Genomic DNA, 24127 nt, shown 5'->3' with positions numbered 1-24127 from the left:
GCTAGATTAGACCTCTTTACTATCAGATATAGCTCTATCTTTACACGTTGATATTATTATTAAAAAAAAAGATTTACAAAGCTGAAAGATTTCAAAAGCTGCAGAATGAGATTATAGAGAACAGCAAAGCATGTCAACCCATGTAGGCCATACTTACAGGATGGAGGACTCTATCCTGGGATGCAGTGACTCTGAAAAAGATCTGGGAGTTATGATGAATAATCACCTGAACATGAGCTCCCAGTATGATACTGTGGCCAAAAGAGCTAATACACTCCTGGAATGCATAAACAAGGGAATCTGGAGGAGGAGTGCAGAGGTTATTTTACCTCTGTACCGATGTTGGAATACTGTGTCCACTTCTGCCCACAATTCAAGGATGTTGATAAATTAGAGAGGATTCAGAGGGAGCCATGAGAATGATTAAAGGATTAGAAAATATGCCTTACAGTGATCAATTAAATAGATTGAGCTCTTTGAGTCTAACAAAGAGAAGATTAAGGGGTGACTTGATTACAGTATAAGTGCCAATATGGGGAACAGATATTTAATATGGGAGCCAGATTACTGGCTCTTCAAGCAGAGAAAAGTATAACATGATCCTATGGCTGGAAGTTGAAGCTAGACAAATGCACACTGGAAATAAGGCATGAATGTTTAATGGTGACAGTAATTAGCCATTGGAACAATTTACTAAGGGTTGGGGTGGATTCTGTATCATTTACAATTTTTAAATCAAGATTGGATATTTTTTCTAAAAGATATGTTCTAGGAATTATTTTGGGAAGTTCTATGGCCTGTGTTATACAGGAGGCCAGACGAGATGATCACAATGGTCTCTTCTGGCCTTTGAATCTATGAATCAACACGATTCAGTAAAAGTTTAATCTGGAGATGGAGTTTTTTAAAAAACAAAGAAAAAAAGCAACCAAACTTGACTTACTAGAGCTTTTAAGTAAATATCAAGTACCTCTGAGTTTAAGTACATAGTCCTAAAAAGATGGACTTAATTATTTTCTCAAAACAAAACTCTTTCTAGATGTGTTTTTAAACTTCTACAGGAAGATTGGATAGAGGGATGTGGGAGAGGGTTGGTGGTGAGCTGTGATGGAATGCACTATTTAAATAACTAATACTTCTTTACTTTATAAAGTGTATTATGCTATAAAGCCCTAGCATTGTTTTTTCCCCCCATCACATGCAAAGATCCAATGCATCATTAGCGTGGTAAATTAAACATGGAAACAGTGCTTAAATAAAGGAAACGTTGTAATTTGAGCCAATAAATGCAGTTTGATTGAATTAAGTCTCTCACTACATCCTCCTTATGCGGGTCAATGTGCACATGCTAGATGAGTTCACTCACTAAAGGGAGGTCTTTGCAGTAATCTAAACTAAACTGCATGTCTTAAGGCTGAAGAAATAACCTTTATTCTGAATTCCTTCTTATTTAAACAAACATGGTTAAGTGGGGAAGATACATGCATTTTTGATAATAAAAGTTTGTTATTTAAATGATTTCACCTCAAGCATGGGAACATTAGCATAGCAAACATTTCCTAATACACTTCTTTATTAAAGTAGAGATGCACAACTTTTAAACATTATAAAGACATGATTTGGAGAGGAAATATAATTACTTTACAAGCCAATATGTTGTAGAACATCTGAAAAGACATGACTTTGCTATTTTAGATATAGATAGGCAAAAATATAACATTAGTGTCTTTTTTGTACCTCCCTATCTCTCTTCCTCATTCTCTTGTTTTTTGACCTGGTAACATTTTGAACTTGATGACTACATTCTGATGATAGGTTTGGTTTGTTGACTTTCAGAAAATAAACAGGTTTTTTGTTTGTTTAAGATGCTTCAGTCTTTAACCACTAATAAAATCAATATTGTAAAACTTGGTGAGTCAGGAATTCATATAATTTTTTGTGAACAGGATACCTATTGCTAACAATCAAAGATGTCAGTTTAGATGATGATCAGTTACTGTAAAAGTATATATTCTTGTATTTATGTTCTTAATACAAGAAATACTTCAGCACCATGAACCTAAATGTTAATCCTCATGAGACATGTGGAGTCTTAAGTATCCCCTTTCACAAGGGCTTTTGGTCAAATACATTGTGTACTTCAGTGCAATTTATCTTGATAATTACTAAAATATGCAGGTGTATAGAAAAAGAGATTTTAGCCATCTCATTAGCTTCACAAAAGAAATGAGTTTAATTGCTCAGGTTGAATTGCTTTTTCTATTTCTTCTGTCAGTGGAATGTGTTAATCTTTGTTCAGTAAAGACTCCTGATACATTTCCTTTTGCATTAGCCAGGTCTTCTGGGAAATACATGGAGAAATGGAAGATTTTTCTCCATACCCTTCTCCCATAGGAATGCATAGAAAATAAACTCCTTAGATCTGGTACACAGATTAGAAAATTTAATTTTAAAAAATCTATACTCTTTGAGCACATGTTAAATAAAAATTGATACAAACAGACACAGAATCAATCTTTTTTTTTTTAAATAGTGTCTTTTATTTGTAATCCATATGTTATGCTGGTGGTTGTTTCAAAAAAAAAAAAAAAAAAAAAAAAGATATTTAAAACTATTTTAGCTCCACACCCTTTGCTTGCCCTTCATTTTTATCAGCAGTATGTGGCTAGTCAGCCAGAAAATAAAATTAAACTCCTTCTGAGATCACCATGGTATTCTAAGGGTTTGTCTTCACTGTCAGTAAAAGATAACTAACAGCCTGCTAGCTTTAGCTAACCCTCTGTAAAAGCCCAGTAGAGACAAGGCTCTGTAGTTTTTATCACAAGGCAGCTAGGCGAGGTCAACACTATATTTATCCTATGGTTCATCTCATCTAGCTACTGAGTAATAAAAACCACAGTACCTTCTGTCTACTAGATTTTGCAGTGGACTAGCTAAAACATCAGCTATCCTGCTTTAAAAAACATGAGACACAAAAACCCCACATTTAATTTAATGAAGACAAAACCTAATATATGTTGTAGTGTAAGTGAGCAATACATATTCATCCTCACTGAGCCATCCATGCACCTTTTGCAATCATTAGCCTTGGACTGACTGAACTCCTACAATGCACGGGTGTACATCCCCAAGTCCATTAGTTTGGACTCATGGGTTATTCCTCCCTTTTTTTCAAGGTAGACAACAATAACCAGTCTTAACTTTCTCAGTTGCCTTCTCCGTTCTTTAACTCATTTTCCCTACTTCATCAGCAAATAAGCAGCCACAGCAGCTCTGTTCCTTTGAGTAATATTCCTTTATCAGCGGAGAAGAACCTTCATAAATGCTAATTTTCCCTCTGTTTTTATCCAGTCTGCAACTGAAAGTCTTCCCTGCTGCCATTCAAACTATAACTATGAAAAAGAAGATCATTCTTTTACCCCAAGTTTTCACCAGAAGCAAAAGCTTTTAATCTTTGCATTTGACTGCATTCTGCTGAATCTGAGGGCCTTGTCTACACTGGCAAGTTTCTGCGCAGTAAAGCAGCTTTCTGCGTTGTAACTCCCGAGGTGTGCACACTGCTAAGCTGCTTAGTGCGCAGAAACTTTGCAGTTGCAGCGCTGTAAAAAAAATCACCCCGATGAGAGGCGTAGAGCTTTCTGCACCAGGGCTACAGTGCCTCGGTGCCAGGGTAGACACCCTGGTTGATTACAGTGTTGCAATGGGCCTCCTGGAGGTGTCCCACAATGCCTGTTCTCACCTCTCTGGTCATCGGTTTGAACTGTACTGCCCTGACCTCAGGTGACCAACCGTGAGCCCCACCTCTTAAATTCGCTCGGAATTTTGAAAGTCCCATTCCTGTTTGCTTGGTGACGCGTGCAGTGGTCTCCGCGCATCTTTCCAGGTGACCATGCCTGTTCCATGCACCAGGCAAGTCCCCCGCTTGGAGCAATGCTGAGCTGCTGGATCTCATCAGCATTTGGGGAGAGGAAGCTGTCCAGTCCCAGCTGCGCTCCAGCCATAGGACTTATGATACCTACGGACAGATTTCATGATGCATGACAGAAAGGGGCCATGACCAGGACACACTGCAGTACAAGGTCAAAGTGAAGGAGCTGTGGACTGCCTACCACAAGGCGCGGGAGGCAAACCGTTGCTCCAGTGCTGCGCCCATGAGCTGTCAGTTCTACAAAGAGCTGGATGCGATACTCGGTGGTGATGTCACCTCCACTGCAAAGAGCACTAAAGATACTTTGGTAGATTGCATGCCAGTCGAGAGTGGACCGAACCAGGAGGAGGAAATCTTGGACAAGGATGTGGTGGGGGAGTGGGACCCAGAGGCAGAGGATGACTTGGAGGTCAGAGATGCATGCAGTCAGGAGCTCTTCTCTACCCCAGAGGAGGCTTGCCAGTCAGCTGTTGGAGCTTGGCGAAGCACAAACAGGAGAGGAGGCCCCTGGTAAGTGGCTTTGATTTTGGGAATCACTGAGATGAGTTGTTGGGGGCAGGAGAGTTGCAGAAAGCAGGCTTGCATCTGTATGATGCTCGTGCCACCACAGGCCTACTCTGAGCGGTGGAACAGGGTGTTGATTGACTCCCTCACCTCATGGGAATCTGCCTCAGAGATCTCCACAAAACTCTCATGGAGATACTGGGCAATCCTCTGCTGCAGGTTCTTTGGCAGACTGCTTTGTTTCTTGCTCCATTAAGGGTAACTTTCCCACACCATTCTGCCATCATGGGGGAGCAGGAGGACTATTGCTGTACACAGGCGAGCCACATAAGGGCCAGGGCAGAAGCCGCAGTCTTGGAGAAGACTTTCCCTTGATTCCCTGCTCACCCTCAGCAGCAAGATATCTTCCATAATGAACACAGCCTGTGGAAAATGTGGGGACAGTAATGATTGTAAGGCCCCCTTTACAGTGCTGGCTCTCCCCAACAATCACGTGCCCAGTGTACAGTACGGTCCTGGAACACTGATTTCCCCTGCCCCTGTGGTTACTCACCATTTTGGGGGTCTTGTGGCTTATGTGTGCTTGCCTGGGGTCAGCCAGCTAGTGACAGGTATGTGAATAGTGGCTGTGTTTTAAATCATTGAACCAATGGTCTGTGTGTTGCAAACAATACTGCTTCTGTAAAATGTTGCATTTTGGCTTCACAGATATGACCCTGGGAGCCCAGCCTCCCTCTTTGTTATCGCCAGCTGAACGGCTGTGCAGAATTAGAAAGCGGTCACGAAGAACTAAAGAGGACTTTCTGCGTGATGTCATGATGCACTCTGCCACCGAGAAACAAGAATTGAAGGAGTGGCAGGACAGCGAGAAGAGGGGCCAAAAGGAGAACACAGCACACCAGAACGAAGCCAAGGAGCGGCTCTTAAACGTTAGGCGTGCCAAGCAGACATGCTCCAGGAGCTATTAGCACTGCAAACTGAGCAGCTCCACGCCTGCCCTCCCCTGCAACTGCGGTCACAAAACTCTTTCCCATGTGCCACGAGACACTGCCAACACACTCTTATCAACCGCCTGGCTTCAGTCTGTACCCGCTACATTCCACTCCTGCCCCATCACAGTCCAGCCCTGAGGACTCCCAGTACTCTGCAATGTCACGCACGTTGCCCAGAGTCACAGTCTTTCAGAGCAGGATGCGATTAACGGCCCTGCACACTTCCATCAACATGCATCCAACAGTCGACTTTCCCACTCCGAACTGGTTAGTGACCGATCGGTAGCAGTCTAGACCAGCTTCCATAGTGCAATCGCCACGCGCTTCTCCAATGACAGGGCACCTCTCAGTCTTGTGTCCTTGCACCAAAGGGCTGGGGCAAGCTCATCACACAGTCCCATGAATGTGGCTTTCCTCATCCAAAAGTTCTGCAGCCACTGCTTGTCATTCCAGATGTGCAAGACTACATGATCCCACCACTCAGTGCTTGATTTCTGAGGCCAAAAACGGCATTCCACTGTAGTCAGCACCTCTGTGAATGTCACAAGCAATCTCGTGTCGTAGCTACTACGCGTGGCGAGATCAATGTCGAACTCCTCTTGCCTTTGTAGTTTAAGGAATAACTTCACTGCCACTCGTGACATGTTAGTGAGAGCGAGCAGCAGCATATTGGTCAACAGCGTGGGATCCATTCCTGCAGACCTACGAGGCAGAGCGTGCAGTACATAAACCATTGAAAGATGGCACCAAATGCGGACGGAAGCACAGGGATCGGATTGTTGGAATGCGAAGTAATTCATCACGGGGCATTGGGACAGGACCCAGTATGCCCTGCGACCTCCTCTGCCTTCCCACAACGCTTAGCGGCAGAAGAGGAAGAGATGCTCTATGGGTGCCCAGAGTGCACCGTTCCGAATACCAGCTGACTGTGTGAACACACAACACAACAGCGGTTTCCTTTTAGCTCTCTCTGAGCGGCACTGTAACTGCCGGCGCTGTAACTCTGCCAGTGTAGACGTGTCCTGAGTCCTTTGAGTTCCTGTCTGAATCAGGGAGGATGTTGCTTTTGAGACTTTTGCCTTCTTCTAGGGTTTAATAGTTGAGGGTTTTTCTCCAGTCCCTTTGCAATAATCTATTTCATTTGAGTTCTTATAACGATGCTCATCACGATAGTCCCTCGTGGTGTTGGCTTCTTAAATTGGACTGCATATAATTTTACCTTATCCCGAGTCAGTTAAAAATGTCATGCTTGTAAAAGCAAACTGGCTTCCAGCATACCTGGCTGTCACTACAAGCCTTCCCCCACCTCTAATGCCACTGCACAGTTTCTAAGCTACAGAACATAGCAAAAGATGGGAGAGGCAAGGTATGCTGAAGAGGGCATACTCCACAGTGCAGTCCAATGGGCACATCTCATGCTCCGGTGGCACCACAATCTCTCACAATCTCCCCCATTGTAGGGAAAGCAAGACTTTTTTAACCCTGACCCCACCCGCTTCTGTATCCTCCCTCCCTCTGGCTCACACTTTTATTTGATAAAAACAAAAACCACTGCCATCACACACCTTTACATGTGTTTTCTTGGACTAACACTCTTTCCTCTCTCAGTGGGTATCTTTCACAGTTCTCTACAGGCAGCTTCTGCAGCACTGACCTGGCACCATGCAGCTACGTCATCCTGCCTCTAATTACTTAGGCATACCCTGGAATGGCCTACTTTTTTAGCAGTAACTTCCACTATGCTCTCTCAACCCACACAACATAAAATTTGAAAATCCATGCAGGCTGCTAACTCCATGGCCACACATCAGTGATCAAAAAATAAGCACCTTCTTCCCAAAGCACACCTCCACCTTCTACTCAGCCTATCTGAAAACTCCATAGGTACATAAATTCCCCTTAAAGGCCTGCTTAGATTTAAGTCCCTATTTACCTGCATAAACTGCTTTGGAAATTTCATTCCAGATTTAATAAGAAGTTGGAAAGAAGAATCTTAAAAATACGCATCTCCAATGCTGGCCTGACAGTGTTTTAATATATTTCAATACAGCTTCTCTGTACTACTACTGTTCAGCATAATCATACAATGTTCTCTTTCTCTGAATGTTTTAACAAGATGCATTTAAAGATAATGTGCATACACATTTTCATTGCATATCTATTTCAACACTGTGCTTACACTGTGTCATGTCATTTATTTCTCAATTTGTAAAATGCACCTATAAACAACCATGAGCATATAAATGGCAATTATAAAATAATACAACGTAAGTATTCTGATAGAAATGTCTGCTGGAGGGAAACTTCCGACACTGCCAAAGAAAATTAAAAGCACCCAAGAAAAATCTTGAATGGACAAAGACCTTTTAATGTGTTAGGAAAGTGGAAAAAAAAAATTCTGTCAAACCAATACAAAAGCAAAGTTCAGAGTTGAGGGCTGTCCAGACACACACACCCTGAGCATGCTTATCACCAGCCCCCCAAACTTTTACTTGTCTTTGTGACAGTCTCCATAATGCCTTAGCAGAACTCAGCTGCAGGAATGCAGCATAGGGAGAGGAGGAGTATATAAGTCTTGCTACACTAACATTTTTGAGGAAATCTCTCACCATCGCTACATGAATCAATAAAAGTACTAGTATAGGCTGAGTTCAGGCATTTGTGCCCCATCATTATTACACCTAGTGGAAATGCATGGGTAATTCAACGCTAGCAGATTTCCCCCAAAAATGCTAGTGTAACCATGTAAGGTTTGGGAGATTAAAATCAACACCTTGAAACATACCCATCAACAAATCGGAAGCCAATGCAGTCTACTGGCATAATATTCAGTGTGAAAAGTACATTTAGTAAGCCGCCAGCTACATTCTGCAATAGACGAAATTTTCAAAAGGTCTTCAAGGATAGTCCCGTGCACAGCACACTGGAGTAGTCCAATCTGGGGGTGACAAATGTCCAACAGCTGAGAAGAGGTCTGCATTCCAGAGGAGAGCTCGCAACCCACCTCTTTGCCACAAGATGATGAGAAATAATGCACATATAAATATATTTTTCTTGTCTACTCCTTAATATATATATTCACGTCTGCTGTATGTGAAACTATGAGAAGTGGACGACCCTATATTCCAAAGCTTGTTAACAAAAAGTAGGCATATCCTTCTCAAATCAAGGTAGCAGATACAACTTCCACTATGTACTCTGGAAGTTTTTTCTGGTCTCAATATCATCACTTCCCATCTTCAGCCAATTAGCTCTCGCCAAAGCCCCAGTCTCTACTAGATTCCTCCCCTCCTACCCCCCACCAAAAACCATATTAAGCTGGAGTTACTTGTAAACACATTTTAGTAAAAATAAAAATACCTTCAAGAATAGCAAACTAATCCTAAAAACCCATACCTTAGAAACCTACAGTCAGTTAAGGGATATCTAGATTTAAAGAGATTTTCAATAGGCACAAAGGAGAGTTAGACACCCAACTCATTGATTTTTATTGGGAGTTGTGGACCTAACTCCTTTTTTGTGCTTTTGAGGATTTTTCCCAAACTCAATAGAATTTAAAGCAGCATATCTTGTGTAATTTAACTTAACAATATGTTGCAGCCCCTCAAGTCCCTGTAAAGCACTTAAACATCTTCCTCATTTTGTATCCAGACATTCTGTAGTTCTCCCAGAGGGATGAACAATAATGCAATACATATTTCCAATGAAACTCTTCTCAGGACTCACTCATTTGCATCTCTGGAAGCTAACACAACTGGGTGACCATGTCAGCACTATTTTTACAAGCCATTTTAATTATTAAAGCCAGCATGCACCACTGGATCCTGCTTTGGCATGCTGTGTTTTACATCCCCATCTGGTCCTTGTTCATACTGTTAAAGCAAAGACAGACTAATCCCAAACATTTGGGATTCTTTCAAAGGACATCATTAGTTTCATGGCAGTTCTTCTGGATGTTATTTTATACCGATGAAGGCAAACAGTGGGAATAACAATGTCTACCTTGTCTACACAATAGAACAATACTAGCTGTCTGGACCATTTTGAATTACAGATTTTTAACCCCTTTGATACACTTAATTTTGATACAATTAATTTCAATACAATGCAAAATTGTAGAACTAATCCTAGATTTTTCCTTCATTTTCTTTTACTATCTCGTGATGAGGCAGATTAGAGTTATTGGTGGTTTTGGTCTCGCTTTATTTATGAAAACAGCATGTATATTACCTTATCTAAGAAAGAGCTCTCTGTAGAGAGCTTGCACAAATGTTCACATTTGGGTCAATCCTAGGGTTACCATTCGTCCGGATTCCCCCGGACATGTCCGGCTTTTTCGGGTTAAAAATAGCGTCCAGGGGGAATTTGTCAATGTCTGGACTTCCCCTCCTCCCCCCCGCATGCAGAGCGTGCGCGGGGCTTACAGACCAGCCGGGGCTCCGACAGCCAGAGCCAGAGCCCTTCCTGCACTTCCCCCCGCCTCTCTCCTGAAACTTGACACCACTCCCCTCCTCTCCCTCCCTCCCCCTCCCTCCCTGCATTCACAGATCGCCGGGCTGTTCGTCTGGAGCTCCGAGCCTGCTGCCCTCCCCCGCTGTCGAGCGTGCTGCTCTGCAGCACAGTAAGGGGGTTGGGGGCCAGAGAAGCGGCAGGGAGGTTCTGGGGGAGGGGGTAATCAAGAGACAGGGAGCAGGGGGGAGGGTTGGATGGGTCAGGGAGTTCTGGGGGGGCTGTCTGGGGGTTGGGGGTGTAAGGTTTTGGGCAGTCAGGGTACAGGTGGGGGGGTCTCAGGAGGGGGCAGTTAGGGGACAAGAAACAGGGAGGCTTAGGTAGGGGGTGGGGTTCTGGAGGGCAGTTAGGAGCAGGGGTCCCAGGAGGGGGCAGTCAGGGGACAGGGAGCAGAGGGGTTTAGATGGGTCAGGAGTTCTGGGGGGGGCTGTCAGGGGGTGGGGGTGTGGATAAGGGTTGGGGCAGTCAGGGGACAGGTAGGGGGTAGAGTCCTAGGGGGCCAGTTAGGATGTGGGGAAGGTCTCAGGAGGAGGCAGTCAGGGGACAAGAGGCAGGGAGGCTTAGGGAGGGGGTGGAGTCCTGGGGGGCAGTCAGGGGACAAGGAGTGGGGGGGAGGGTTGGGGGTTCTGAGGGGGCAGGAAGTGGGAGGGAGTGGAAGGGGCAGGGGCGGGGCTGGGACAGGACGGGGGCGGGGCTAGGACAGGAGCGGGGCTAGGGCGGGGCTCCTCCCATCCTCTTTTTTGATTGTTGAAATATGGTAACCCTAGTCAATCCCCTCATCATGGTAACTGTTAAAACTGATGAAGAGATTAAAAAAAGACAAATCCACTTTGCATTTTTTAATATTTATCCCTCTGATCTCACAGAGAAAGTTTCCATGACTAGGCAAGACGACAAAAAAGTCAATACACAGTGTGATAAAATGCACAAGGAGAAAATGTAAAATCTTTCATAAAGGTGACTATTTTCAGCAACAGGCTATAAATTTGCTTTCTGTGAATAGAACAAACTAATTTAAGTGAGCACAGGTGGAACATTAAAGCAGCAATAGTCTACTAAAATAACAAAAAGAACAGGAGTACTTGTGGCACCTTAGAGACTAACAAATTTATTAGAGCATAAGCTTTCATGGACTACAGCCCACTTCTTCGGATGCATCCGAAGAAGTGGGCTGTAGTCCACGAAAGCTTATGCTCTAATAAATTTGTTAGTCTCTAAGGTGCCACAAGTACTCCTGTTCTTTTTGCGGATACAGACTCCTGTTCTTTTTGCGGCTGCTACTCTGAAACCTAAAATAACAAAGTAAGGGATGGAAATCCACACAATTTTTGTCCATGGAGATTGGAAAATCCCTTTGATAGAATGAAAGTGTTCTGCAGATGCTGCAAAAGGGTAGCCGTGTTAGTCTGGATTTGTAAAAGCAGCAGAGTCCTGTGGCACCTTATAGACTAACAGCTCATGCTTCTATAGGTCTGTTAGTCTATAAGGTGCCACAGGACTCTTTGCTACTTTCATTCTAATCGCTATCACCCAACATAGAGGTCACACTTGGACCAGGTTAACTAGCTTGTCAGCTAGGACTAAACTTGTCCCTGATCCTCAGTCATTTTTTCAATTCAAAAACAGAATAGAACAACTGAATCCCACTAGGACCTACTTTCCTACTTCTCCTTACTGCCACCCATACAGGTGGTGACATGTGCGGCCCAGCAAGTTTCTTACGGAGCATAGCCCTTTTAAGGACAGAGTTTGGGGCATTTTAGTCATCAGAAGGGCACTTTATAAAGCAAAGCTCTTGGCTCAGTATGGGAGCCCAGAGGTGGGAGGAGATGGTCCACTGAAGCCAGGCACAAGGCCCAGTGGAGCTTCCAATGCAGAGAGAACTGGGGCAGCAGCAAGATTAGTAGGTAGGCTTTGCTAGGGTCGCTCTGTAAACCTATGAGACAAGGTTGACTGAAGCATGATGTAAGGATATCTATGAATCCCAGGACAAAGGACAAGTCAGGATTTGAAACCCAGATACAGAGGTGAAGGGTAAATACTTCTTGTTGAATTATATTAATAAACCAGGTCCCAGCGGAGAAGGCTCTCACTTTTAACTTGAGTCACGAGGCACTGATCAAAAGAAGGAAAACTGAGGCACAGCAGCATACCCAGACAAAGAGGATACAGTGACCTTGTGGCAACATCAAGAGGTATAATTGCAAGAAGAGTGATTTTAAATCAGAGCATCAGGTTACCACCATATCAACTTAAAGCAAGTTGATCATAAAATATCTCAGTCTCTAAAAATACCGCATTTTGCAATTTTCAATTATATGTGTAGTTATCAAAAAGCTGGGACAAATACTCTCGAAGTATTAAGCAAAATCATTCAATCTCTATTTAAAATAAGTCAACCCACCCGGTTACCAAGTGCTTTAGTATACCACACAAACCATGGGTATTACCAACTGGGAATATACCAGTCTTAAAGAAAAAAGAAAAAAAAAGAAAAAAGGCTCCGGCTGCAGTGTAATATTTGAGTAAGTGAGGATGACAAATTAGTAGACAGACATTAGCTTCAGACAGTCAGATAAGAGTTATTCTCCTGTCTGCACATTTCCTGTTACTCATTGCATAGGATTCATAACATTAAATTGTGAAACCCTTTTTTGCAAAAATCTGTTGTGAATAAATATATGTTCTCTCAAGAGAGAAATCCGACCTATCCTCTGCAGGAAATGTTTCATTACTTAGCTGTCAATTTAGTTTCTCTAGATTGTTCCAGATTCTAAGGGTTTGTTTCTCTCAACCACTTGCTGATAACCCTAGAATATGAAGAGCTAAAGAAGAATGATAGAGCAAAAAAGGGAATTTTTAACATCGCAAGATTTAACAGCACATTTATTCGATCACTATATCACTGACCAAATCTACCTCTGAAACACAAGCTTGTTTGTATGTCATTGTTTGTATTTTTGTTGTTGCTGACTGAATTTTGAAGAGTTGACCAAACAGAAAAGCTTAGTAAAAGTTAACATCTACATTCAGATTTTGAGCTGGGAACCATACACAAGTGGAAAAAAATAAAATATTTTTAATTAGACAGTTGAGGCTACACAGTTCAAATTTAAAGTTAAATTGTTCAAAACATTTGTAAATTTTGTTTTAATTCTGTTTCCCCTGCACTGTGTGGGTATGCAGTATCATTAGCACTGATCACATGCATTAACATTAACATGATGACAAATATAAAATATTAAAATTGTCTAATAGGTTCTCATTGCAAGGGAAGAAAAAATGTTTTAGTAACATGGCAGAAGGTTCTGATGGCCCCTAAAATACAATTTTTATCCTGGCAAATTCCTCTAGCTAGAAGGCTAAATGACTAAAGTAGAGTTAACGTTAGCATCGTAGTTGCACAGGGTGAGCTCCAGCACTATACTGATAACCGAGGCGTACTCAAATTAAAACATTTAAAAATAGAAATATATATCCTGTTTATTCAATATCTATCTACAGTACAGTATGAGCAAATGCATCAACTTGCTACAGTAACCACACACCCAAATAATATATTCTAACCACAATTATAGCTAAGAGAAGGCTTTTCCACTTAACCTTTTAAAGCCAATGCTTAGGTGTGACATTATTGACACAAACGGTGACCATACAGACCATTGTTGCAACCAAGGTCATATAGTGGCACCAACTCTTGTACAGGGGAGGTCAAGTGAGGTGTCTATGACAAGGTTACGATTTGCTGGTTATTGCTACCTGTATGCACGTATCATTTTTCTATTTAAAGTTATAAGTATTGGCTTTATACTATCTGTATTTCAAACTTGTCCTATGCTTCTGGGTGATACCCCAGACAATGTGGCGTCAGCACTGCCTAGACTGCTTGATGGCCCATTAAGGACCATCAGCTATACAATTGACCCATTGAGAGAAGGCAGATACACCTTGTGACTCAGCAAGGCATGCAGGGACATGCCTATGGACAGAACTCTAAGGTTTTTCCATGCCACGTGCTGGGTGATTGTGGTTGGAATGAAGAAAGCACAAGCCACATGGCAAAAGGACTATAAAAAGCAGCAGCAGCATCTCCATTTTGTCTTCAATCCTGCTTCTTACTTCTGGAGGAACCTTGCTACAAACTGAAGCTCTGAACAAAGGACTGAATGACCCATCCCAGCTGTGGATGTACTCCAGAGACTTGATTTGAACCTGCAGTTTATTCCATCACTGCTACAAGCCTGAACCAAGAACTTTGCCATTACTGTATGTAATTGATTCCATTTAACCAATTCTAACTCTCAACCATATTTCTTTCTTTTTATGAATAACCCTTTAGATTTTAGATTCTAAAAGGATTGGCAACAGCGTGATTTGTGGATACGATCTGATTTGTAATATTGACCTGAGTCCGGGGCTTGGTCCTTTGGGATCGAGAGAACCTTTTTTCTTTTACTGGGGCATTGGTTTTCATAACCATTCACCCCCATAAAGAGTGGTGATAATGGGAAACTGGACTGTCTAAGGGAATTGCCTGTATGACTTATGGTTAGCCAGTGGGGTGAGACCAAAGTCTTCTGTTTGGCTGGTTTGGTGTGCCTTAATAATAAAGGAAACCCAGCCTTGGGCTGTAACTGCCCTGCTCTAAGCAGTTTGTCCTGAATTGATATTCTCAGTTGTGTCCCTCCAGAGGCAGCATCGTTACATTAGGCTACTCTCTTCCTTTAAAATAATTATATTCAAGTGTCAGTTATAGGTCATTCTGACCCGCATTAAGTTTAATTTCTTTCAGTTAGAATCAGCTGTTCAGAACAAACAACAATTTTATAATCCCTAACAAGTTACATTCAGAAGGTAACCTCTGCACTGAACCACTCCATATTCAACTCCAATTCATACAATACATGCCCTGAATGATTTTTGTAAAGCTTCTTCATATGGTACTGAATGCTAAACTGTGTGGTCATATAAAATAAATAGAAAAGACATGCATATAAGCCTCAGCTCAGCAAAGAATTTAAGCACATGCATAAATCCATTCGTATTCAGCAAAGCACTTAAGCCCATGCTACACTTTAAGCGAGTGTTTAAGTACTCTGTTGAAGAGGGATGGACCTCTGAATAGAGACAATAGTACAGAGATGAAAAGTGAAAGGAGGAAAAAGATCTCAGTCCAATACATGCGCAAAGATAAAGTCAGAGTGCTTTACAACAGGCTGTAATTTGGAGGACTGAATCAATTTATAGTCTATTTGAAGACTCCAAGTTAGTTTAACAGATCCTAAAATCTATTAAACAGATTAAACAACTCTATTTTAGTAGCTACCCTTTCCTATTTGTGTATTGACTCAACTTTACTGAAACCATTTAAGTGAGGGTGAAAGCAGCACATAGGTTCTCTTCAGTGAGGCCCAAATTATATGATGTTTTTACAAGTTAAGACATCTGCCTAGTGCTGCCTCTTGAATTATTTCTTATTGTGCCAGATCTAACCTAATAGATAAAGCAGTTTCCTATGATCTTTCAATTCATGTAGACTTATGCAGATGCCTAAAACTTAATTTCCCTCATATAACTGATGCTGTATAGCTGTTCTCACATATCTTTTACACACAGATGTAAGCAAAAAGTCTCCCTTGCCTCTAGGCAACGTAGTGATTTGTTATCAAGTAGTAAGTCCTCCGAGACAAGATTGACAGCTCTGTGGAGGCCTGCTGCACTTAAGTCCCTGTGCGCCTAAACTGGATTTAGGATCAAAACTATATTTTTTAAAGCAAAACAAATCCAATATTATTCAGAAAGGACAAAGTACAATCTGCATATAAGGGCATCCGCAATACATATATGCTCCTCACGTTATAACTGTAAAATATGATGCAGCGTAACACTAGATTAATTTCTATTTAGCCAACTGTAGAAATAAAACATTTTTTATTTTATATCTGATCTTAACTTTGCACAGTATCAATCATAAACTAAATGATTAGATATGCAAATCAGAAAACCCTTTTGAATGAGATTGACTGCATTTCTGCTGGGGGAGGAAGAGAAATGTTAAAAGATTTTCTTTGTCCTTGCCTTATACTTTTTATTTTTTCCTGCAAGGCCCCATATCACAGTTAACATCTTTCTGGCTGAAAATGATTGCCTGGGACTCCCTTTGGAGGTAGTCAATGTCACTCACTAATCAATGGAAGGATGGTTGAGTGATATAAGGCACTTCCAACTTCTCCCTGGGGGTAAGTACACTGCCTCATCAACACAGCACTATCTGTCAAGAATTAAAATGAATTTTTAAACACTGTATTCACCTCTATGAAGGAAGAGTCCAATGTTTCAATAAGCCAAAAATAATAAAACTATAATCATTAGACCACTCACCAATTAAGACTCTTACATTTGTAAGTAATTTATTCCAAAGAATAAATTGTCTGATCTATATAAAAGATCAGAGAAAACTACTTGGAAAACAAACAAAAAATGCCATTTTATGAAGAAATACACATACACGCTGGTGACACTGTTGATGACAGTAAAACATGTAGGAAAATGGATTGTGGTACCTAGGTCTTCCATCGGGATAACAAGACAAAACAGTTACAAGCTCACATACCCGTGATACCAGACACCAATAAAACTAGAACAGATGTATAAAATGAGACCCAATTTACAATGAAGGACATGAAAACATAAAATTACATTCCTATATACCATGGTGAAAATACTTCATAAAACAATTCTGGATAGATATTTGCTGGCTAACGGAGGAAAAAACAGGCAAGTTGTTACCAGTGGACTTTATGGTACTTTTATTTATCTACCAGGAAATGGAATATCTGAATCAAAGTGACAAGAATTGATCAGCCATCTACTAATAGCAGTCAGCACATGCTATACAGTCATTCCAGATGGAAATGCCAACATCTAGAGATTATTCTGCAGGTATGTTTCTTCAAACAAATCCAGTCACCTTTTTCTATTGTGCACATTGCCAAAAAAATTCATCTTGATCCTAATCAACCCCATTAAACCCAATCTTGATTATTGTAACATCTTCTTCCCTGATACCAACATTCCCACTCCCATCCACACAAATATGCAGCTGTTGTGATCATCTTCCCTGATCATCCATCGTGACACATTTCAATCCTATCTCTGACTCCCTTTTTTTCACTGTATCAAATTCAAGTTTTGTCCTCAACCTCAAGACTCTTCCTTCACATTTCTACCCTCCCCATTTATCTGCCCTTCAGTCTTATAACTGAACTCTTGGCTGAACTCAACTTTCTGGAAGGAGGGCATGAAATACCAGTGGAACACATTAACTCTGCATTAACAAAGTTTTTCACCTGTGAACTTGCTAGTTTTCCTTTTTTTCCCTTTTTTCACAGAAAGAGAAATGTTTTTGTAGGAGTTAGTGATCATTTACCCACTTGTAGTTAAAACACAGGTATGTAGTTGATGCTATTACAGAATCCTAGAATTGTAGAACCGGAAGGGACCTTGAGAGGTCTTATAGTCCAGTCCCCTGCACTAAAGGCAGGACTAAGTATTATTTAGACCATCCCTGACAGTTGTTTGGAGATTTTAAAGAGCAGGTTAGACAATGACAGAGATACCACAATCTCCCTAGGCAATTCATTCCAGTGCTGAACTACCCTGAAGTTTTTCCTAATGTCCACCCTAAACTGCCTTTGCTGCAATTTGAGCCCATTGCTTCTTGTCCTATCCCTAGAGGTTAACAAGAACAATTTATCAGAGGGGTAGCCGTGTTAGTCTGAATCTGTAAAAAGCAACAGAGGGTCCTGTGGCACCTTTGAGACTAACAGAAGTATTGGGAGCATAAGCTTTCGTGGGTAAGAACCTCACTTCTTCAGATGCAAGAAGAAGTGAGGTTCTTACCCACGAAAGCTTATGCTCCCAATACTTCTGTTAGTCTCAAAGGTGCCACAGGACCCTCAAGAACAATTTACTACCTCCTCCTTTGTAATAACCTTTTATATACTCGAAAACCATTATGTTCCCCCCCCACACACACACACACACACACACAGTCTACTCTTCTGCAGACTAAACAAACCCATTTTTTTCAATCTTCCCTCACAGGTCATTTTTTCTAAACCATTAATCATTTTTGTTTCTCTTCTCTGGACTTTCTCCACATCTTTCCTGAAATGTGGTGCTCAGAACTGAACACAATACTCCAATTGAGGCCTAATCAAAAAGGAGTAGAGTGGAAGATTTACTTCTCGTGTCTTGCTTGCAACACTCCTGCTAATACATCCCAGAATGATGTTTATTTTTTGCAATAGTGTTACACTGTTGACTCATATTTAGCTTATGATCTGACCCCCAGATTTCTTTCTGCAGTACTCCTTCCTAGGCAGTCATTTCCCATTTTGTATGTATGCAACTGATTATTCCTTCCTAAATGGAGTACTTTACATTTGTCCTTATTGAATTTCATCCTATCTACTTCAGACCATTTTTCCAGTTTGTCCAAAACATTTTGAATTTTAATCCTATCCTCCAAAGCACTTGCAACCCCTTCCAACTTGGTATAGTTTCTGTGCCATTATCTAACTAATTGATGAAGATATTGAACAGACCCAGATCCAGAACTGATCTCTGCGGGACCCCACTTGATATGCCCTTCCAGCTTGACTGTGAACCACTGATGATTACTCTCTGGGAATGATTTTCCAACCAGTTATGCACCCACAATATAGTAGGTCCATCCAGGCTGTATTTCCCTAGTTTGTTTATGAGAAGGTCATGGGAGACAGTAACAAAAAGCCTTACTAAATTCAAGATATACCACATCTACCGCTTTCCCCCTATCCACAAGGCCTGTTAAACTATCAAAGGTATTGGATTGGCATGATTTGTTCTTGACAAATCCACGCTGTTACTTATCACTTTATTATCTTCTAGGTGTCTGCAAACTGATTGCTTAAATATTTGCTCAATTATCTGTGTACTGAAGTTAAGAGGACTTGTCTGTAATTCCCAGGGTTTTCCTTTATTCCTCTTTTTATAGATTGGCACTATATTTGCCCTTTTTCAATCCTCAGGAATCTTACCTATCTTCCATGACTTTTCAAAGATAATCACTAATGGCTCAGATATCTTCTCAATCAGCTCCTTGAGTATTCTAGATGTATTTCATCAGGCCCTGGTGACTTGAAGACATCTAACTTGTCTAAATAATTTTTAATGTGTTCTTTCCCTATTTTAATCGCTGATCCAACCTCATTTTCACTGACATTCATTAAGTTAGATGTCCAATTGCTGCTAAACTTTTTGGTGAAAACTGAAACAAAAAAGTCATTTAGCACTTCTACCATTTCCACATTTTCTGTTATAGTTCCCCTCCCTCCCCATTGAGTAATGGGTCTACCCTGTCTTCAGACTTCCTCTTGCTTTTAATGTATTTGTAGAATATTTTCTTGTTACCGTTTATGTCTCTAGCTAGTTTAATCTCATTTTGTAGCTAGGTAGAAGATACCAAGTGATTCCAAAGGGCTCTCCCCACTCTGATACACTTTGTTGTAATGGAATGAGGATTATAGTCATATAGACACTTTGAAATGTCTGGAGTGTGAGGGCCAGTGGGACAAATCACAGATATTGTCTATGTCCCAAAATATTGACAGTTTTATTACATGGTGGTTACAGAAATGTTAAATTCGTGAAAGACTGGTTGTCCCTCTCCTTCACCCCCTCCCACACTCACTACCTCCCCTTCTCATCCCCTTAAACCATTAACACTTTACAATCCATTTGCACATAAAAAATTGCTCTTTGGTATCTGGCAACCTCTGGTGCTATGTACATATCACAGCAGCACTTTTCTGGAAGGGCACACATTTCCTTGATTATGTAACCCAAGCTGTATACCAAGCCAGACCCCATGCCCCCACTATGCCCCCTCCTTCAAGCTGTACCCTCCCAACCTCCGCTTTAGATATGTCCACCCAGTCTGCCCCCCTCCAAGCCAGCCCCATCCCCACAACTCTAGCCTCCTTCCCTACCCCATGCAGGAGTGGCATGTACCTTAACTGTATTTTCTGGTTTTCGGATATTAGAATTTGTGTTGCCTTCAGAGCTTCCCCTGATCCAGGCTCACATGGGAGCTGGAAGAGGGGCTCAGACCTTCCTAGAGGGGCAAGGCCCCCCAGATACCAGCACACATGGGGAAGAAGAATGTGGAATTGGTAGGCCCCCTCTACCCCAACCTCCCCCACTTCCCCACCAACCACACCCATGCCCCCTTCCCAGTGTCCCACCCCTCCCCTTTTCATCCACTCCTCTTAATCCCCAACCCCTCCCTTTGATTTAAATCCCAAACCCCTTTCCCTCCCCCATCCCTATTTATCCCCCATACCTTGTTGGGGCCCCAAATTTCTATTCCCCATTTCCCCCACCCGCTAATCCGTCTGCCCTCCCAGCAAGCATTCACATTTGTAATTTATTCTCTTTTTGGGAATAGCTTGAACATCTTCTGAATTATCTGATTATTCAGATTACATTTCCCTCCCAAATAACACCCACTTCTCCAAACAGAGGAAGATTTTTGCAACAAGCCTAAAAATCTCTTTTCAGATTTCTGCCCTGGGTAGGATTCAAATTGATATTGGCTGGATGCAAGTCAGGTTCAGTGGCCACAGCATGTCCCTTTAGACGCACAGATCCTATTAATATTGGCTGGCTAGACACACTTTTGGGTACCCTGCAGTGTAATCCATCTGGATCAAGACCAATGGTCATGTTTCAACCTGTAGAGCTTAACTTTCTTGAATAACATTTTCAATATTGCTTCCCCAAAGAGGTAGTGGGTGCCATGCACAAGCTGGAGTAAATGTTGAGCAACTGAAACCCTTTGGGGCCTGGTCAGATCCATGGGAACCCTTTGGTCAAATAACTCCAAACCTGGATCACTAACCCTACCCCATACCCACATGAGGCACAATACATTTCAAGACATTTCAAAACAATGCAGATTTTAGAGCATTTCGAAGAGTCATCCTTAACGAAAGGGCTTCTCAACCAACTTTACCGATAGTGGAGCTGGCGCTCCCTTACAATTATTCCTGTGAAGTGCAAATATTTAGATAGCTACTTTAATGCACAAGAGAGCTGTTATGTGATATAGATTAAGAATCACCGGCATATTTTCTATCCTGCAGGTGGCTGAAAAAGAAATGCTCAACTGTTGATCTTCCCACCTCCACAGCTGCTTTTCTGCTCTTCCCCATTCCTCAAATAGACTTCTGACAGTATATGACCATCCTAGAAACTGGGTTTTTGAGTGGTTGAATTCAGGCTTTTTAGTACATTTATTTTGTCTTCCTGCCAGCGAGGTAGACAGAGCATTACGGTCAAAGTCCATAATCATTCCAGAGTCTCTACAGAAAAAAAATCTCTACCTAGAGATAAACTGGAATTAATGAACTATGATGTTTAAATACTATGAGCCTGATCCTGCCAATACACACAAGTAATTTTACTCATGTGAGTAACCCCACTGATACTACAGGTACATATGTGAGTTTGCAGGACTGTGCCTTACACTACATAATTTAAGAACATCCTGGCACTTTTTTTATTGACAAAGACAATTTAATACATGTACAGTAGAACCCCATTTATTCGACCCTCCATTATCCGGCTCTCCATATTGACTGAATAATCAGCGCACACAGGTCCAGAAGCTGGTGATCTCTCCTGTGGACGCTATATGGCGCTGCAGCTTTGCACCTTCCCATTCTCCAGATTATCCACATTTTTGATTATCCAATCTGGTTCCAGTCCTAATTAGATCAGATTAATGGAGTTCTCCTGTAATATCACCATGAAATATAATAAATTGCACAAAGCCCTTGTAAAGACTAATATTTGGTTCAAGTAGTAGATATACGTAACAAAATTCTCTTTACTTATCCCCCGACACTGGGAGGAAGATTATTTTTTGGCACACATCCTAGTGATAGCATAGATTTTCCAGACCCATTAATTACACTGCTCCAATGTGCATGTGGCAGATATGGCAATGTCCTGCAGTATCCTGGACAAAACTTATTGAATTAAGCTTAAGTATCTTAGGTGTTCATTGTATTAAAAATGGAAATGCTTATATATTATTGTGGAATTCTATGTAATGTCTCAAGGGGGAAGAGATGACTGATGTAAACTCTGGCAAGTGTTATGAGCGTCAACAGACTCTTTCAAACAATGCACTTCCCCCTCCTTTGGTTATACAAAAAAACAACGTTTTGAAGATTTGCTCTGAGGAGGGGATCTTTGTCAGCTGAACACCTATTACATGAAGACAAGATCAGAAGCCCACAGTGTATAAAGGAGTGACTCTCAGATTCAGGGTGTGCTTGTTCTGAGCCAAGGCAGTTACAAACTAGTAATCACAGAAAACCCCTTACTTGGGGTTTGATGAAATATTCACCTACCAGGATAATACTTTTATCTTAAGAATAAATGTATTTGCTTAGAAACACCTGTGTGGTAACTTAACTGTGGCCAATTACACTGTTTATAGCCTCTGAGGAAAAGGCAAAGCACACCTGCTGAGGCTGTCTGACTTGCTGGGGAATTCACAGTGTAGGCATGGAACTGCAGCCTGGAAATACCCTAGTCAGGAGGGAGAGAGACACGTCTGTGCCCAAAAGAGGTGACAGTTGGGGAGCTGGAAGCCTGTGTGTTGGTGCCCTTGCTGGACCCCAGAGGGGGAATACAGGTGCAGTTGCCCTAAACTGTGACAGCGCATACCAGCACCAAGCACAGTGAATAATATGGCCTCTGGGTGTTTTGTTACTCCTAAATGATGTAGCAGTTCTACCATTTAAGCCAACCTAAAATGTGCAACTTTTACATACAGTTCATCACTGTGATTAATAGGATCTGTGTACTCTTAATGGGAGTTATAAAGTACTACATTCACACTTATTTAAAAAGGAGTTTTATGGATTTCTGTAAATTAAAGAATACTGTAGTTAAAACTCAAACAAGAATATAACTACAATAGTTAAATGAATGGTAACTAAAAATATTGACTCTGCCTGAATGAGCTGTCTAAACAGCCTACCTAATATTAAACTTGTAACATAATTTAAAAAAAAAAAGTTTTAAACATCTCCATGAAGTCAAAGCTCCACTTTATAAGGAAATATGCTTGTATGTTTTTATAAATAAAATAGATCACCATCCAGTAGGCATTCCTCAGTTATATAAAAATAAATAAATAATGAATGAAGAAAGAAAAGCCATTCAAAATTAACCCAAAAAGTTTGTTTTTTTAATTAAAGGAAATTTCATCACTTGGTTTTAGCTCAGTTTTCTGACTTTATATGCAATAGCAGCCATGAGACAAAAAAGCTGCTGTTTTTCATTGTGAGCACTAGCCATCTGACAGCATTCATGAACACAAGAGCACAAATAGCCTCATAAATTTATTCCCAGAGCATGGCCTGCTGAAATTAACACAGTGGTACAAAATTATTTGCATTTTTCCATCTAAGTACTGAAATCTGTAGACATTTACCTTTCTGAAATCTAAGCAATATAACACATTACCTTAAGATTAAAAAAAACAAACAATTCTTGTCCCACATACTCCTAGAGATTTTTGCTCGAGATTTTACAGCCTTATTTTCAGTACTTCGGTAACATTGATACACCTCTTAGACGCATGTGACGTAACTCAAGCAGCAAATTCAACAAGAGCAGGGGTCCTCAAACTGGGGGTCGGGACCTCTCAGTGGGTCATGAGATTATTACATGGGGGGGTCGCGAGCTGTCACCCTCCACCCCAAACCGCGCTTCGCCTGCAGCATTTATAATGGTGTTAAATATGTAAACAAGTGTTTTTAATTTAAAAGGGGGGTTGCACACAGAAGCATGCTATGTGTAAGGGGTCACCAGTACAAAAGTTTGAGAACCACTGACCAAGAGCATGAAAGAACAATGGAGAAACATGCGGAGACATGCATGAGGGGTCAGGGATCCAAGGTAAAACAACGCCGAACATTTCTGTTTTATTCTAAATTATTAATTTGACTGTATAATCAGAGATTGTATAATATACTTAGTGAAAGATCATTTAAATTGTACAGATTAAAATCCTAAAGAGCAAACAGATGATTTTTTCCTTACAATGGAGGGCAGAGAGAAACTTGCACAC

At 41.3% G+C, this 24127-nt stretch overlaps 1 protein-coding gene and 1 long non-coding RNA gene across 12 annotated transcripts in view; one reads left to right on the top strand and one right to left on the bottom strand.

Moving 5' to 3' along the window:
• SEMA4D (semaphorin 4D) overlaps window positions 1–24127 on the bottom strand; it is a 159989-nt gene that overhangs the window by 114587 nt on the left and 21275 nt on the right. The gene's annotated exons all lie outside the window — the stretch shown is intronic.
• Window positions 14032–22442, top strand: LOC135984358 (uncharacterized). Its single transcript, XR_010602292.1, has 4 exons — window positions 14032–14199; window positions 16039–16172; window positions 16758–16875; window positions 21123–22442. It is a non-coding gene; the product is annotated as an uncharacterized LOC135984358 (long non-coding RNA).

The sequence above is a fragment of the Chrysemys picta genome, chromosome 6 (assembly GCF_011386835.1).
Source record: "Chrysemys picta bellii isolate R12L10 chromosome 6, ASM1138683v2, whole genome shotgun sequence".
NCBI classification, from domain to species: domain Eukaryota; kingdom Metazoa; phylum Chordata; order Testudines; family Emydidae; genus Chrysemys; species Chrysemys picta.
Note: the sequence above shows the minus strand (reverse complement) of the source record. Positions and strands in the feature narration are given on the sequence as shown.